Raw genomic sequence first — 25,936 nt, 5'->3', positions numbered from 1 at the left:
CAACACACACACACACACACACACTGACAACACACACACACACACACCGACAACACACACACACACAACACACACACACACACCGACAACACACACACACACACACTGACAACACACACACACACACACCGACAACACACACACACACACACACCGACAACACACACACACACACCGACAACACACACACACACACCGACAACACAGACACACACACACCGACAACACACACACACACACCGACAACACATAAACACACACACACCGACAACACACACACACACACACACTGACAACACACACACACACACACACCGACAACACACACACACACCGACAACACACCCACACACACCGACAACACACACACACACCAACAACACACACACACACACCGACAACACACACACACACACACACACTGACAACACACACACACACCGACAACACACACACACACCGACAACACACACACACACACACCGACAACACACACACACACACACACACTGACAACACACACACACACACACACACCGACAACACACACACACACACACACCGACAACACACACACACATACACACACACACACACACACACCGACAACACACACACACACACACCGACAACACACACACACACACCGACAACACACACACACACACCGACAACACAAACACACACACACCGACAACACATAAACACCGACAACACACACACACACACACAGACAACACACACACACACCGACAACACACACACACACACACACACACACCGACAACACACACACACACACCGACAACACACACCGACAACACAAACACACACACACCGACAACACATAAACACCGACAACACACACACACACACACAGACACACACACCGACAACACACACACACACACACACACCGACAACACACACACACCGACAACACACACACACCGACAACACACACACACACACACACAACACACACACACACAACACACACACACACACACCGACAACACACACACACACACCGACAACACACACACACACAACACACACACACACACACACACACTGACAACACACACACACACACACCGACAACACACACACACACATCGACAACACACACACACACACACACCGACAACACACACACACACCGACAACACACACACACACACCGACAACACACACACACACACCGACAACACACACACACACACCGACAACACACACACACACACACACACACACACACGACAACACAAACACACACACACACCGACAACACACACACACACACACCGACAACACACACACACACCGGCAACACACACACACACACACACACACACACACACACACACACCGACAAAACACACACACACACACACTGACAACACACACACACACACACCGACAACACACACACACACACACACACCGACAACACACACACACACACACCGACAACACACAAACACACACACCGACAACACACACACACATACACACCGACAACACACACACACACAACACACACACACCGACAACACACACACACACACACCGACAACACACACAAACACACACACACACACCGACAACACACACACACACACACACACCGACAACACACACACACACACACCGACAACACACACACACACAACACACACACACACCGACAACACACACACACACACACACTGACAACACACACACACACACACCGACAACACACACACACACAACACACACACACCGACAACACACACACACACACACACACACAACACACACACACACACACACACACCGACAACACACACACACACACACACACAACACACACAAACACACACACACACACCGACAACACACACACACACACACACACCGACAACACACACACACACACACCGACAACACACACACACAAAACACACACACACACACCGACAACACACACACACACACACTGACAACACACACACACACACACCGACAACACACACACACACACACCGACAACACACACACACACACCGACAACACACACACACACACCGACAACACACACACACACACACCGACAACACACACACACACACCGACAACACATAAACACACACACACCGACAACACACACACACACACACACTGACAACACACACACACACACACACCGACAACACACACACACACCGACAACACACCCACACACACCGACAACACACACACACACCAACAACACACACACACACACCGACAACACACACACACACACACACACACTGACAACACACACACACACCGACAACACACACACACACCGACAACACACACACACACACACCGACAACACACACACACACACACACACTGACAACACACACACACACACACACCGACAACACACACACACACACACACCGACAACACACACACACAAACCGACAACACACACACACCGACAACACACACACACACACACACACACACACACACCGACAACACACACACACACACACCGACAACACACACACACACACCGACAACACACACACACACACACCGACAACACAAACACACACACACCGACAACACATAAACACCGACAACACACACACACACACACAGACAACACACACACACACCGACAACACACACACACACACACACACACACCGACAACACACACACACACACCGACAACACACACACACACCGACAACACAAACACACACACACCGACAACACATAAACACCGACAACACACACACACACACACACAGACAACACACACACACACACCGACAACACACACACACACACACACACACACACACCGACAACACACACACACACACACCGATAACACACACACACCGACAACACACACACACACACACACACCGACAACACACACACACACACACCGACAACACACACACACACACACACACCGACAACACACACACACCGACAACACACACACACCGACAACACACACACACACACACACAACACACACACACACAACACACACACACACACACCGACAACACACACACACACACACCGACAACACACACACACACAACACACACACACACACACTGACAACACACACACACACACACCGACAACACACACACACACATCGACAACACACACACACACACCGACAACACACACACACACCGACAACACACACACACACACCGACAACACACACACACACCGACAACACACACACACACAACACACACACACACACCGACAACACACACACACACACACCGACAACACACACACACACACACACCGACAACACACACACACACACACCGACAACACACAAACACACACACCGACAACACACACACACACACACCGACAACACACACACACACAACACACACACACACACCGACAACACACACACACACACACACCGACAACACACACACACACCGACAACACACACACACACAACACACACACACCGACAACACACACACACACACACACACACACACACAACACACACACACACACACCGACAACACACACACACACACACCGACAACACACACAACACACACACACACACACCGACAACACACACACACACACACCGACAACACACACACACACACACCGACAACACACACACACACAACACACACACACCGACAACACACACACACACACACTGACAACACACACACACACACACCGACAACACACACACACACACACACCGACAACACACACACACACACCGACAACACACACACACACACCGACAACACACACACACACCGATAACACACACACACCGACAACACACACACACACACACCGACAACACACATACACACACCGACAACACACACACACACACACACCGACAACACACACACACACCGACAACACACACACACACAACACACACACACCGACAACACACACACACACCGACAACACACACACACACACCGACAACACACACACACACACACAAACCGACAACACACACACAGACACACCGACAACACACACACACCGACAACACACACACACACCGACAACACACACACACACACACACCGACAACACACACACACACACCGACAACACATAAACACACACACACCGACAACACACACACACACACACACACACTGACAACACACACACACACACACACCGACAACACACACACACACACACACACCGACAACACACACACACAAACCGACAACACACACACACACACCGACAACACACACACACACACACACACACACACCGACAACACACACACACACACCGACAACACATAAACACCGACAACACACACACACACACACAGACAACACACACACACACCGACAACACACACACACACCCACACACACACCGACAACACACACACACACACCGACAACACACACACACACACACCGACAACACAAACACACACACACCGACAACACATAAACACCGACAACACACACACACACACACACAGACAACACACACACACACCGACAACACACACACACACACACACACACACACCGACAACACACACACACACACACCGATAACACACACACACCGACAACACACACACACACACACACACCGACAACACACACACACACACACCGACAACACACACACACACACACACCGACAACACACACACACCGACAACACACACACACCGACAACACACACACACACACACACAACACACACACACACAACACACACACACACACACCGACAACACACACACACACACCGACAACACACACACACACAACACACACACACACACACTGACAACACACACACACACAACACACACACACACACACCGACAACACACACACACACACACCGACAACACACACACACACACACACCGACAACACACACACACACACACCGACAACACACAAACACACACACCGACAACACACACACACACACACCGACAACACACACACACACAACACACACACACACACCGACAACACACACACACACACACACCGACAACACACACACACACACACCGACAACACACACACACACAACACACACACACCGACAACACACACACACACACACACACACACACAACACACACACACACACACCGACAACACACACACACACACACCGACAACACACACAAACACACACACACACACCGACAACACACACACACACACACACACCGACAACACACACACACACACACCGACAACACACACACACACAACACACACACACACACCGACAACACACACACACACACACTGACAACACACACACACACACACCGACAACACACACACACACACACACCGACAACACACACACACACACCGACAACACACACACACACAACACACACCGACAACACACACACACACACCGACAACACATAAACACACACACACCGACAACACACACACACACACACACTGACAACACACACACACACACACACCGACAACACACACACACACCGACAACACACCCACACACACCGACAACACACACACACACCAACAACACACACACACACACCGACAACACACACACACACACACACACTGACAACACACACACACACCGACAACACACACACACACCGACAACACACACACACACACACCGACAACACACACACACACACACACACTGACAACACACACACACACACACACCGACAACACACACACACACACACACCGACAACACACACACACAAACCGACAACACACACACACACACCGACAACACACACACACACACACACACACACACACACCGACAACACACACACACACACACCGACAACACACACACACACACCGACAACACACACACACACACACCGACAACACAAACACACACACACCGACAACACATAAACACCGACAACACACACACACACACACAGACAACACACACACACACCGACAACACACACACACACACACACACACACCGACAACACACACACACACACCGACAACACACACACACACCGACAACACAAACACACACACACCGACAACACATAAACACCGACAACACACACACACACACACACAGACAACACACACACACACCGACAACACACACACACACACACACACACACACACCGACAACACACACACACACACACCGATAACACACACACACCGACAACACACACACACACACACACACCGACAACACACACACACACACACACACCGACAACACACACACACCGACAACACACACACACCGACAACACACACACACACACACACAACACACACACACACAACACACACACACACACCGACAACACACACACACACACCGACAACACACACACACACCGACAACACATAAACACACACACACCGACAACACACACACACACACACACACACACTGACAACACACACACACACACACACCGACAACACACACACACACACACACACCGACAACACACACACACAAACCGACAACACACACACACACACCGACAACACACACACACACACACACACACACACCGACAACACACACACACACACCGACAACACATAAACACCGACAACACACACACACACACACAGACAACACACACACACACCGACAACACACACACACACCCACACACACACCGACAACACACACACACACACCGACAACACACACACACACACACCGACAACACAAACACACACACACCGACAACACATAAACACCGACAACACACACACACACACACACAGACAACACACACACACACCGACAACACACACACACACACACACACACACACCGACAACACACACACACACACACCGATAACACACACACACCGACAACACACACACACACACACACACCGACAACACACACACACACACACCGACAACACACACACACACACACACCGACAACACACACACACCGACAACACACACACACCGACAACACACACACACACACACACAACACACACACACACAACACACACACACACACACCGACAACACACACACACACACCGACAACACACACACACACAACACACACACACACACACTGACAACACACACACACACAACACACACACACACACACCGACAACACACACACACACACACCGACAACACACACACACACACACACCGACAACACACACACACACACACCGACAACACACAAACACACACACCGACAACACACACACACACACACCGACAACACACACACACACAACACACACACACACACCGACAACACACACACACACACACACCGACAACACACACACACACACACCGACAACACACACACACACAACACACACACACCGACAACACACACACACACACACACACACACACAACACACACACACACACACCGACAACACACACACACACACACCGACAACACACACAAACACACACACACACACCGACAACACACACACACACACACACACCGACAACACACACACACACACACCGACAACACACACACACACAACACACACACACACACCGACAACACACACACACACACACTGACAACACACACACACACACACCGACAACACACACACACACACACACCGACAACACACACACACACACCGACAACACACACACACACAACACACACCGACAACACACACACACACACCGACAACACATAAACACACACACACCGACAACACACACACACACACACACTGACAACACACACACACACACACACCGACAACACACACACACACCGACAACACACCCACACACACCGACAACACACACACACACCAACAACACACACACACACACCGACAACACACACACACACACACACACTGACAACACACACACACACCGACAACACACACACACACCGACAACACACACACACACACACCGACAACACACACACACACACACACACTGACAACACACACACACACACACACCGACAACACACACACACACACACACCGACAACACACACACACAAACCGACAACACACACACACACACCGACAACACACACACACACACACACACACACACACACCGACAACACACACACACACACACCGACAACACACACACACACACCGACAACACACACACACACACACCGACAACACAAACACACACACACCGACAACACATAAACACCGACAACACACACACACACACACAGACAACACACACACACACCGACAACACACACACACACACACACACACACCGACAACACACACACACACACCGACAACACACACACACACCGACAACACAAACACACACACACCGACAACACATAAACACCGACAACACACACACACACACACACAGACAACACACACACACACCGACAACACACACACACACACACACACACACACACCGACAACACACACACACACACACCGATAACACACACACACCGACAACACACACACACACACACACACCGACAACACACACACACACACACACACCGACAACACACACACACCGACAACACACACACACCGACAACACACACACACACACACACAACACACACACACACAACACACACACACACACCGACAACACACACACACACACCGACAACACACACACACACAACACACACACACACACACTGACAACACACACACACACACACCGACAACACACACACACACATCGACAACACACACACACACACACACCGACAACACACACACACACCGACAACACACACACACACACCGACAACACACACACACACACCGACAACACACACACACACAACACACACACACACACCGACAACACACACACACACACACCGACAACACACACACACACACACACCGACAACACACACACACACACACCGACAACACACAAACACACACACCGACAACACACACACACACACACCGACAACACACACACACACACACCGACAACACACACACACACCGACAACACACACACACAACACACACACACCGACAACACACACACACACACACACACACACACACACACAACACACACACACACACACCGACAACACACACACACACACACCGACAACACACACAAACACACACACACACACCGACAACACACACACACACACACACCGACAACACACACACACACACACCGACAACACACACACACACAACACACACACACCGACAACACACACACCGACAACACACACACACACACCGACAACACACACACACACACACCGACAACACAAACACACACACACCGACAACACATAAACACCGACAACACACACACACACACACACAGACAACACACACACACACCGACAACACACACACACACACACACACACACACCGACAACACACACACACACACACCGATAACACACACACACCGACAACACACACACACACACACACACCGACAACACACACACACACACACCGACAACACACACACACACACACACCGACAACACACACACACCGACAACACACACACACCGACAACACACACACACACACACACAACACACACACACACAACACACACACACACACACCGACAACACACACACACACACCGACAACACACACACACACAACACACACACACACACACTGACAACACACACACACACAACACACACACACACACACCGACAACACACACACACACACACCGACAACACACACACACACACACACCGACAACACACACACACACACACCGACAACACACAAACACACACACCGACAACACACACACACACACACCGACAACACACACACACACAACACACACACACACACCGACAACACACACACACACACACACCGACAACACACACACACACACACCGACAACACACACACACACAACACACACACACCGACAACACACACACACACACACACACACACACAACACACACACACACACACCGACAACACACACACACACACACCGACAACACACACAAACACACACACACACACCGACAACACACACACACACACACACACCGACAACACACACACACACACACCGACAACACACACACACACAACACACACACACACACCGACAACACACACACACACACACTGACAACACACACACACACACACCGACAACACACACACACACACACACCGACAACACACACACACACACCGACAACACACACACACACAACACACACCGACAACACACACACACACACCGACAACACATAAACACACACACACCGACAACACACACACACACACACACTGACAACACACACACACACACACACCGACAACACACACACACACCGACAACACACCCACACACACCGACAACACACACACACACCAACAACACACACACACACACCGACAACACACACACACACACACACACTGACAACACACACACACACCGACAACACACACACACACCGACAACACACACACACACACACCGACAACACACACACACACACACACACTGACAACACACACACACACACACACCGACAACACACACACACACACACACCGACAACACACACACACAAACCGACAACACACACACACACACCGACAACACACACACACACACACACACACACACACACCGACAACACACACACACACACACCGACAACACACACACACACACCGACAACACACACACACACACACCGACAACACAAACACACACACACCGACAACACATAAACACCGACAACACACACACACACACACAGACAACACACACACACACCGACAACACACACACACACACACACACACACCGACAACACACACACACACACCGACAACACACACACACACCGACAACACAAACACACACACACCGACAACACATAAACACCGACAACACACACACACACACACACAGACAACACACACACACACCGACAACACACACACACACACACACACACACACACCGACAACACACACACACACACACCGATAACACACACACACCGACAACACACACACACACACACACACCGACAACACACACACACACACACACACCGACAACACACACACACCGACAACACACACACACCGACAACACACACACACACACACACAACACACACACACACAACACACACACACACACCGACAACACACACACACACACCGACAACACACACACACACAACACACACACACACACACTGACAACACACACACACACACACCGACAACACACACACACACATCGACAACACACACACACACACACACCGACAACACACACACACACCGACAACACACACACACACACCGACAACACACACACACACACCGACAACACACACACACACAACACACACACACACACCGACAACACACACACACACACACCGACAACACACACACACACACACACCGACAACACACACACACACACACCGACAACACACAAACACACACACCGACAACACACACACACACACACCGACAACACACACACACACACACCGACAACACACACACACACCGACAACACACACACACAACACACACACACCGACAACACACACACACACACACACACACACACACACACACACAACACACACACACACACACCGACAACACACACACACACACACCGACAACACACACAAACACACACACACACACCGACAACACACACACACACACACACCGACAACACACACACACACACACCGACAACACACACACACACAACACACACACACCGACAACACACACACACACACACTGACAACACACACACACACACACCGACAACACACACACACACACACCGACAACACACACACACACACCGACAACACACACACACACACCGACAACACACACACACACCGACAACACACACACACACCGACAACACATAAACACACACACACCGACAACACACACACACACACACACTGACAACACACACACACACACACCGACAACACACACACACACACCGACAACACACCCACACACACCAACAACACACACACACACACCAACAACACACACACACCGACAACACACACACACACACACACACTGACAACACACACACACACCGACAACACACACACACACACCGACAACACACACACACACACACACACACACACCGACAACACAAACACACACACACACCGACAACACACACACACACACACCGACAACACACACACACACACCGGCAACACACACACACACACACACACACACACACACACACACACCGACAACACACACACACACACACACTGACAACACACACACACACACACCGACAACACACACACACACACACACACCGACAACACACACACACACACACCGACAACACACAAACACACACACCGACAACACACACACACACACACCGACAACACACACACACACAACACACACACACCGACAACACACACACACACACACACCGACAACACACACAAACACACACACACACACCGACAACACACACACACACACACACACCGACAACACACACACACACACACCGACAACACACACACACACAACACACACACACACACCGACAACACACACACACACACACACACTGACAACACACACACACACACACCGACAACACACACACACACAACACACACACACACACCGACAACACACACACACACACACTGACAACACACACACACACACACCGACAACACACACACACACACACCGACAACACACACACACACACCGACAACACACACACACACACCGACAACACAGACACACACACACCGACAACACACACACACACACCGACAACACATAAACACACACACACCGACAACACACACACACACACACACTGACAACACACACACACACACACACCGACAACACACACACACACCGACAACACACCCACACACACCGACAACACACACACACACCAACAACACACACACACACACCGACAACACACACACACACACACACACTGACAACACACACACACACCGACAACACACACACACACCGACAACACACACACACACACACCGACAACACACACACACACACACACACTGACAACACACACACACACACACACACCGACAACACACACACACACACACACCGACAACACACACACACAAACCGACAACACACACACACACACCGACAACACACACACACATACACACACACACACACACACACCGACAACACACACACACACACACCGACAACACACACACACACACCGACAACACACACACACACACCGACAACACAAACACACACACACCGACAACACATAAACACCGACAACACACACACACACACACAGACAACACACACACACACCGACAACACACACACACACACACACACACACCGACAACACACACACACACACCGACAACACACACCGACAACACAAACACACACACACCGACAACACATAAACACCGACAACACACACACACACACACAGACACACACACCGACAACACACACACACACACACACACCGACAACACACACACACCGACAACACACACACACCGACAACACACACACACACACACACAACACACACACACACAACACACACACACACACACCGACAACACACACACACACACCGACAACACACACACACACAACACACACACACACACACACACACTGACAACACACACACACACACACCGACAACACACACACACACATCGACAACACACACACACACACACCGACAACACACACACACACCGACAACACACACACACACACCGACAACACACACACACACACCGACAACACACACACACACACCGACAACACACACACACACACACACACACACACCGACAACACAAACACACACACACACCGACAACACACACACACACACACCGACAACACACACACACACCGGCAACACACACACACACACACACACACACACACACACACACACACACACACTGACAACACACACACACACACACCGACAACACACACACACACACACACACCGACAACACACACACACACACACCGACAACACACAAACACACACACCGACAACACACACACACATACACACCGACAACACACACACACACAACACACACACACCGACAACACACACACACACACACCGACAACACACACAAACACACACACACACACCGACAACACACACACACACACACACACCGACAACACACACACACACACACCGACAACACACACACACACAACACACACACACACCGACAACACACACACACACACACACTGACAACACACACACACACACACCGACAACACACACACACACACACACCGACAACACACACACACACACCGACAACACACACACACACACACACACACACACACACCGACAACACAAACACACACACACACCGACAACACACACACACACACACCGACAACACACACACACACCGGCAACACACACACACACACACACACACACACACACACCGACAACACACTCACACACACACACTGACAACACACACACACACACCGACAACACACACACACACACCAACAACACACACACACACACACCGACAACACACACACACCGACCACACACACACACACACACCGACAACACACACACACACACCGACAACACACACACAAACACCGACAACACACACACACCGACAACACACACACACACACACACACCGACAACACACATACACACACACCATCAACACACACACACACAACACACACACACACACACCGACAACACACACAAACACCGACAACACACACACACACACACCGACAACACACACACACACAACACACACACACACACCGACAACACACACTCACACACATCGACAACACACACACACACACACACCGACAACACACACACACACACACACCGACAACACACACACACACACACCGACAACACACACACACACAACACACACACACACACCGACAACACACACACACACAACACACACACACACACACCGACAACACACACACACACAACACACACACACACACCGACAACACACACACACACAACACACACACACACACACCGACAACACACACACACACACCGACAACACACACACACACAACACACACACACACACACTGACAACACACACACACACAACACACACACACACACACCGACAACACACACACACACACACCGACAACACACACACACACACACACCGACAACACACACACACACACACCGAAAACACACAAACACACACACCAACAACACACACACACACACACCGACAACACACACACACACAACACACACACACACACCGACAACACACACACACACACACACCGACAACACACACACACACACACCGACAACACACACACACACAACACACACACACCGACAACACACACACACACACACCGACAACACACATACACACACCGACAACACACACACACACACACACCGACAACACACACACACACCGACAACACACACACACACAACACACACACACCGACAACACACACACACACCGACAACACACACACACACACCGACAACACACACACACACACACAAACCGACAACACACACACAGACACACCGACAACACACACACACCGACAACACACACACACACCGACAACACACACACACACACACACCGACAACACACACACACACCGACAACACATAAACACACACACACCGACAACACACACACACACACACACACACACTGACAACACACACACACACACACACCGACAACACACACACACACACACACACCGACAACACACACACACAAACCGACAACACACACACACACACCGACAACACACACACACACACACACACACACACCGACAACACACACACACACACCGACAACACATAAACACCGACAACACACACACACACACACAGACAACACACACACACACCGACAACACACACACACACCCACACACACACCGACAACACACACACACACACCGACAACACACACACACACACACCGACAACACAAACACACACACACCGACAACACATAAACACCGACAACACACACACACACACACACAGACAACACACACACACACCGACAACACACACACACACACACACACACACACACCGACAACACACACACACACCGATAACACACACACACCGACAACACACACACACACACACACACCGACAACACACACACACACACACCGACAACACACACACACACACACACCGACAACACACACACACCGACAACACACACACACCGACAACACACACACACACACACACAACACACACACACACAACACACACACACACACACCGACAACACACACACACACACCGACAACACACACACACACACTGACAACACACACACACACAACACACACACACACACACCGACAACACACACACACACACACCGACAACACACACACACACACACCGACAACACACACACACACACACCGACAACACACAAACACACACACCGACAACACACACACACACACACCGACAACACACACACACACAACACACACACACACACCGACAACACACACACACACACACACCGACAACACACACACACACACACCGACAACACACACACACACAACACACACACACCGACAACACACACACACACACACACACACACACACAACACACACACACACACACCGACAACACACACACACACACACCGACAACACACACAAACACACACACACACACCGACAACACACACACACACACACACACCGACAACACACACACACACACACCGACAACACACACACACACAACACACACACACACACCGACAACACACACACACACACACTGACAACACACACACACACACACCGACAACACACACACACACACACCGACAACACACACACACACACCGACAACACACACACACACACCGACAACACACACACACACACACCGACAACACACACACACACACCGACAACACATAAACACACACACACCGACAACACACACACACACACACACTGACAACACACACACACACACCGACAACACACACACACACCGACAACACACCCACACACACCGACAACACACACACACACCAACAACACACACACACACACCGACAACACACACACACACACACACTGACAACACACACACACACCGACAACACACACACACACCGACAACACACACACACACACACCGACAACACACACACACACACACACACTGACAACACACACACACACACACACCGACAACACACACACACACACACACCGACAACACACACACACAAACCGACAACACACACACACACACCGACAACACACACACACACACACACACACACACACACCGACAACACACACACACACACACCGACAACACACACACACACACCGACAACACACACACACACACACCGACAACACAAACACACACACACCGACAACACATAAACACCGACAACACACACACACACACACAGACAACACACACACACACCGACAACACACACACACACACACACACACCGACAACACACACACACACACCGACAACACACACACACACCGACAACACAAACACACACACACCGACAACACATAAACACCGACAACACACACACACACACACAGACAACACACACACACACCGACAACACACACACACACACACACACACACACACCGACAACACACACACACACACACCGATAACACACACACACCGACAACACACACACACACACACACACACCGACAACACACACACACACACACACACCGACAACACACACACACCGACAACACACACACACCGACAACACACACACACACACACACAACACACACACACACAACACACACACACACACACCGACAACACACACACACACACCGACAACACACACACACACAACACACACACACACACACTGACAACACACACACACACACACCGACAACACACACACACACATCGACAACACACACACACACACACACCGACAACACACACACACACCGACAACACACACACACACACCGACAACACACACACACACACCGACAACACACACACACACAACACACACACACACACCGACAACACACACACACACACACCGACAACACACACACACACACACACCGACAACACACACACACACACCGACAACACACAAACACACACACCGACAACACACACACATACACACCGACAACACACACACACACAACACACACACACACACCGACAACACACACACACACACACACACCGACAACACACACACACACCGACAACACACACACACACAACACACACACACCGACAACACACACACACACACACACACACACACACAACACACACACACACACACCGACAACACACACACACACACACCGACAACACACACAAACACACACACACACACCGACAACACACACACACACACACACCGACAACACACACACACACACACCGACAACACACACACACACAACACACACACACCGACAACACACACACACACACACTGACAACACACACACACACACACCGACAACACACACACACACACACACCGACAACACACACACACACACCGACAACACACACACACACACCGACAACACACACACACACCGACAACACACACACACACCGACAACACATAAACACACACACACCGACAACACACACACACACACACACTGACAACACACACACACACACACACACCGACAACACACACACACACCGACAACACACCCACACACACCAACAACACACACACACACACCAACAACACACACACACTGACAACACACACACACACCGACAACACACACACACACACCGACAACACACACACACACACACACACACACACCGACAACACAAACACACACACACACCGACAACACACACACACACACACACCGACAACACACACACACACACCGGCAACACACACACACACACACACACACACACACACACACCGACAACACACACACACACACACACTGACAACACACACACACACACACCGACAACACACACACACACACACACCGACAACACACACACACACACACCGACAACACACAAACACACACACTGACAACACACACACACACCGACAACACACACACACACAACACACACACACCGACAACACACACACACACACACCGACAACACACACAAACACACACACACACACCGACAACACACACACACACACACACACCGACAACACACACACACACACACCGACAACACACACACACACAACACACACTCACACACCGACAACACACACACACACACACTGACAACACACACACACACACACCGACAACACACACACACACAACACACACACACACACCGACAACACACACACACACACACTGACAACACACACACACACACACCGACAACACACACACACACACACACCGACAACACACACACACACACCGACAACACACACACACACACCGACAACACAGACACACACACACCGACAACACACACACACACACCGACAACACATAAACACACACACACCGACAACACACACACACACACACACTGACAACACACACACACACACACACCGACAACACACACACACACCGACAACACACCCACACACACCGACAACACACACACACACCAACAACACACACACACACACCGACAACACACACACACACACACACACTGACAACACACACACACACACACACCGACAACACACACACACACACACACCGACAACACACACACACAAACCGACAACACACACACACACACCGACAACACACACACACATACACACACACACACACACACACCGACAACACACACACACACACACCGACAACACACACACACACACCGACAACACACACACACACACACCGACAACACAAACACACACACACCGACAACACATAAACACCGACAACACACACACACACACACAGACAACACACACACACACCGACAACACACACACACACACACACACACACCGACAACACACACACACACACCGACAACACACACCGACAACACAAACACACACACACCGACAACACATAAACACCGACAACACACACACACACACACACAGACAACACACACACACACCGACAACACACACACACACACACACACACACACCGACAACACACACACACACACACCGATAACACACACACACCGACAACACACACACACACACACCGACAACACACACACACACACACCGACAACACACACACACACACACACACACCGACAACACACACACACCGACAACACACACACACCGACAACACACACACACACACAACACACACACACACAACACACACACACACACACCGACAACACACACACACACACCGACAACACACACACACACAACACACACACACACACACTGACAACACACACACACACACACCGACAACACACACACATCGACAACACACACACACACACACACCGACAACACACACACACACCGACAACACACACACACACACCGACAACACACACACACACACCGACAACACACACACACACACCGACAACACACACACACACACACACACACACACACCGACAACACAAACACACACACACACCGACAACACACACACACACACACCGACAACACACACACACACACCGGCAACACACACACACACACACACACACACACACACACACACACCGACAACACACACACACACACACACACTGACAACACACACACACACACACCGACAACACACACACACACACACACACCGACAACACACACACACACACACCGACAACACACAAACACACACACCGACAACACACACACACACACACACCGACAACACACACACACACAACACACACACACCGACAACACACACACACACACACCGACAACACACACAAACACACACACACACACCGACAACACACACACACACACACACACCGACAACACACACACACACACACCGACAACACACACACACACAACACACACACACACCGACAACACACACACACACACACTGACAACACACACACACACACACCGACAACACACACACACACACACACCGACAACACACACACACACACCGACAACACACACACACACACACACACACACACACACACACCGACAACACAAACACACACACACACCGACAACACACACACACACACACCGACAACACACACACACACCGGCAACACACACACACACACACACACACACACACACACACCGACAACACACTCACACACACACACTGACAACACACACACACACACCGACAACACACACACACACACCAACAACACACACACACACACACACACCGACAACACACACACACCGACCACACACACACACACACACCGACAACACACACACACACACACCGACAACACACACACAAACACCGACAACACACACACACCGACAACACACACACACACACACACACCGACAACACACATACACACACACCATCAACACACACACACACAACACACACACACACACACCGACAACACACACAAACACCGACAACACACACAAACACACACCGACAACACACACACACACAACACACACACACACACCGACAACACACACTCACACACATCGACAACACACACACACACACACACCGACAACACACACACACACACACACCGACAACACACACACACACCGACAACACACACACACACAACACACACACACACACCGACAACACACACACACACAACACACACACACACACACCGACAACACACACACACACAACACACACACACACCGACAACACACACACACACAACACACACACACACACACCGACAACACACACACACACACCGACAACACACACACACACAACACACACACACACACACTGACAACACACACACACACAACACACACACACACACACCGACAACACACACACACACACACCGACAACACACACACACACACACACCGACAACACACACACACACACACCGACAACACACAAACACACACACCGACAACACACACACACACACACCGACAACACACACACACACAACACACACACACACACCGACAACACACACACACACACACACCGACAACACACACACACACACACCGACAACACACACACACACAACACACACACACCGACAACACACACACACACACACACACACACACACAACACACACACACACACACCGACAACACACACACACACACACACAACACACACAAACACACACACACACACCGACAACACACACACACACACACACACCGACAACACACACACACACACACCGACAACACACACACACAAAACACACACACACACACCGACAACACACACACACACACACTGACAACACACACACACACACACCGACAACACACACACACACACACACCGACAACACACACACACACACCGACAACACACACACACACACCGACAACACACACACACACACACACCGACAACACACACACACACACCGACAACACATAAACACACACACACCGACAACACACACACACACACACACTGACAACACACACACACACACACACCGACAACACACACACACACCGACAACACACCCACACACACCGACAACACACACACACACCAACAACACACACACACACACCGACAACACACACACACACACACACACTGACAACACACACACACACCGACAACACACACACACACCGACAACACACACACACACCGACAACACACACACACACACACACACTGACAACACACACACACACACACACCGACAACACACACACACACACACACCGACAACACACACACACAAACCGACAACACACACACACACACACCGACAACACACACACACACACACACACACACACACACCGACAACACACACACACACACACCGACAACACACACACACACACCGACAACACACACACACACACACCGACAACACAAACACACACACACCGACAACACATAAACACCGACAACACACACACACACACACAGACAACACACACACACACCGACAACACACACACACACACACACACACACCGACAACACACACACACACACCGACAACACACACACACACCGACAACACAAACACACACACACCGACAACACATAAACACCGACAACACACACACACACACACACAGACAACACACACACACACCGACAACACACACACACACACACACACACACACCGACAACACACACACACACACACCGATAACACACACACACCGACAACACACACACACACACACACACCGACAACACACACACACACACACCGACAACACACACACACACACACACACCGACAACACACACACACCGACAACACACACACACCGACAACACACACACACACACACACAACACACACACACACAACACACACACACACACACCGACAACACACACACACACACCGACAACACACACACACACAACACACACACACACACACTGACAACACACACACACACACACCGACAACACACACACACACATCGACAACACACACACACACACACACCGACAACACACACACACACCGACAACACACACACACACACCGACAACACACACACACACACCGACAACACACACACACACAACACACACACACACACCGACAACACACACACACACACACCGACAACACACACACACACACACACCGACAACACACACACACACACACCGACAACACACAAACACACACACCGACAACACACACACACACAACACACACACACACACCGACAACACACACACACACACACACCGACAACACACACACACACCGACAACACACACACACACAACACACACACACCGACAACACACACACACACACACACACACACACACAACACACACACACACACACCGACAACACACACACACACACACCGACAACACACACAAACACACACACACACACCGACAACACACACACACACACCGACAACACACACACACACACCGACAACACACACACACACAACACACACACACCGACAACACACACACACACACACTGACAACACACACACACACACACCGACAACACACACACACACACACACCGACAACACACACACACACACCGACAACACACACACACACACCGACAACACACACACACACCGATAACACACACACACCGACAACACACACACACACACCGACAACACACATACACACACCGACAACACACACACACACACACACCGACAACACACACACACACCGACAACACACACACACACAACACACACACACCGACAACACACACACACACCGACAACACACACACACACACCGACAACACACACACACACACACAAACCGACAACACACACACAGACACACCGACAACACACACACACCGACAACACACACACACACCGACAACACACACACACACACACACCGACAACACACACACACACCGACAACACATAAACACACACACACCGACAACACACACACACACACACACACACACTGACAACACACACACACACACACCGACAACACACACACACACACACACACCGACAACACACACACACAAACCGACAACACACACACACACACCGACAACACACACACACACACACACACACACCGACAACACACACACACACACCGACAACACATAAACACCGACAACACACACACACACACACAGACAACACACACACACACCGACAACACACACACACACCCACACACACACCGACAACACACACACACACACCGACAACACACACACACACACACCGACAACACAAACACACACACACCGACAACACATAAACACCGACAACACACACACACACACACACAGACAACACACACACACACCGACAACACACACACACACACACACACACACACCGACAACACACACACACACACACCGATAACACACACACACCGACAACACACACACACACACACACACCGACAACACACACACACACACACCGACAACACACACACACACACACACCGACAACACACACACACCGACAACACACACACACCGACAACACACACACACACACACACAACACACACACACACAACACACACACACACACCGACAACACACACACACACACCGACAACACACACACACACAACACACACACACACACACTGACAACACACACACACACAACACACACACACACACACCGACAACACACACACACACACACCGACAACACACACACACACACACACCGACAACACACACACACACACACCGACAACACACAAACACACACACCGACAACACACACACACACACACCGACAACACACACACACACAACACACACACACACACCGACAACACACACACACACACACACCGACAACACACACACACACACACCGACAACACACACACACACAACACACACACACCGACAACACACACACACACACACACACACACACACAACACACACACACACACACCGACAACACACACACACACACACCGACAACACACACAAACACACACACACACACCGACAACACACACACAC

Source organism: Salmo salar, chromosome 28, assembly GCF_965601325.2.
Source record: "Salmo salar chromosome 28, fSalSal1, whole genome shotgun sequence".
In the NCBI taxonomy this organism is placed as follows: domain Eukaryota; kingdom Metazoa; phylum Chordata; class Actinopteri; order Salmoniformes; family Salmonidae; genus Salmo; species Salmo salar.
Note: the sequence above shows the minus strand (reverse complement) of the source record.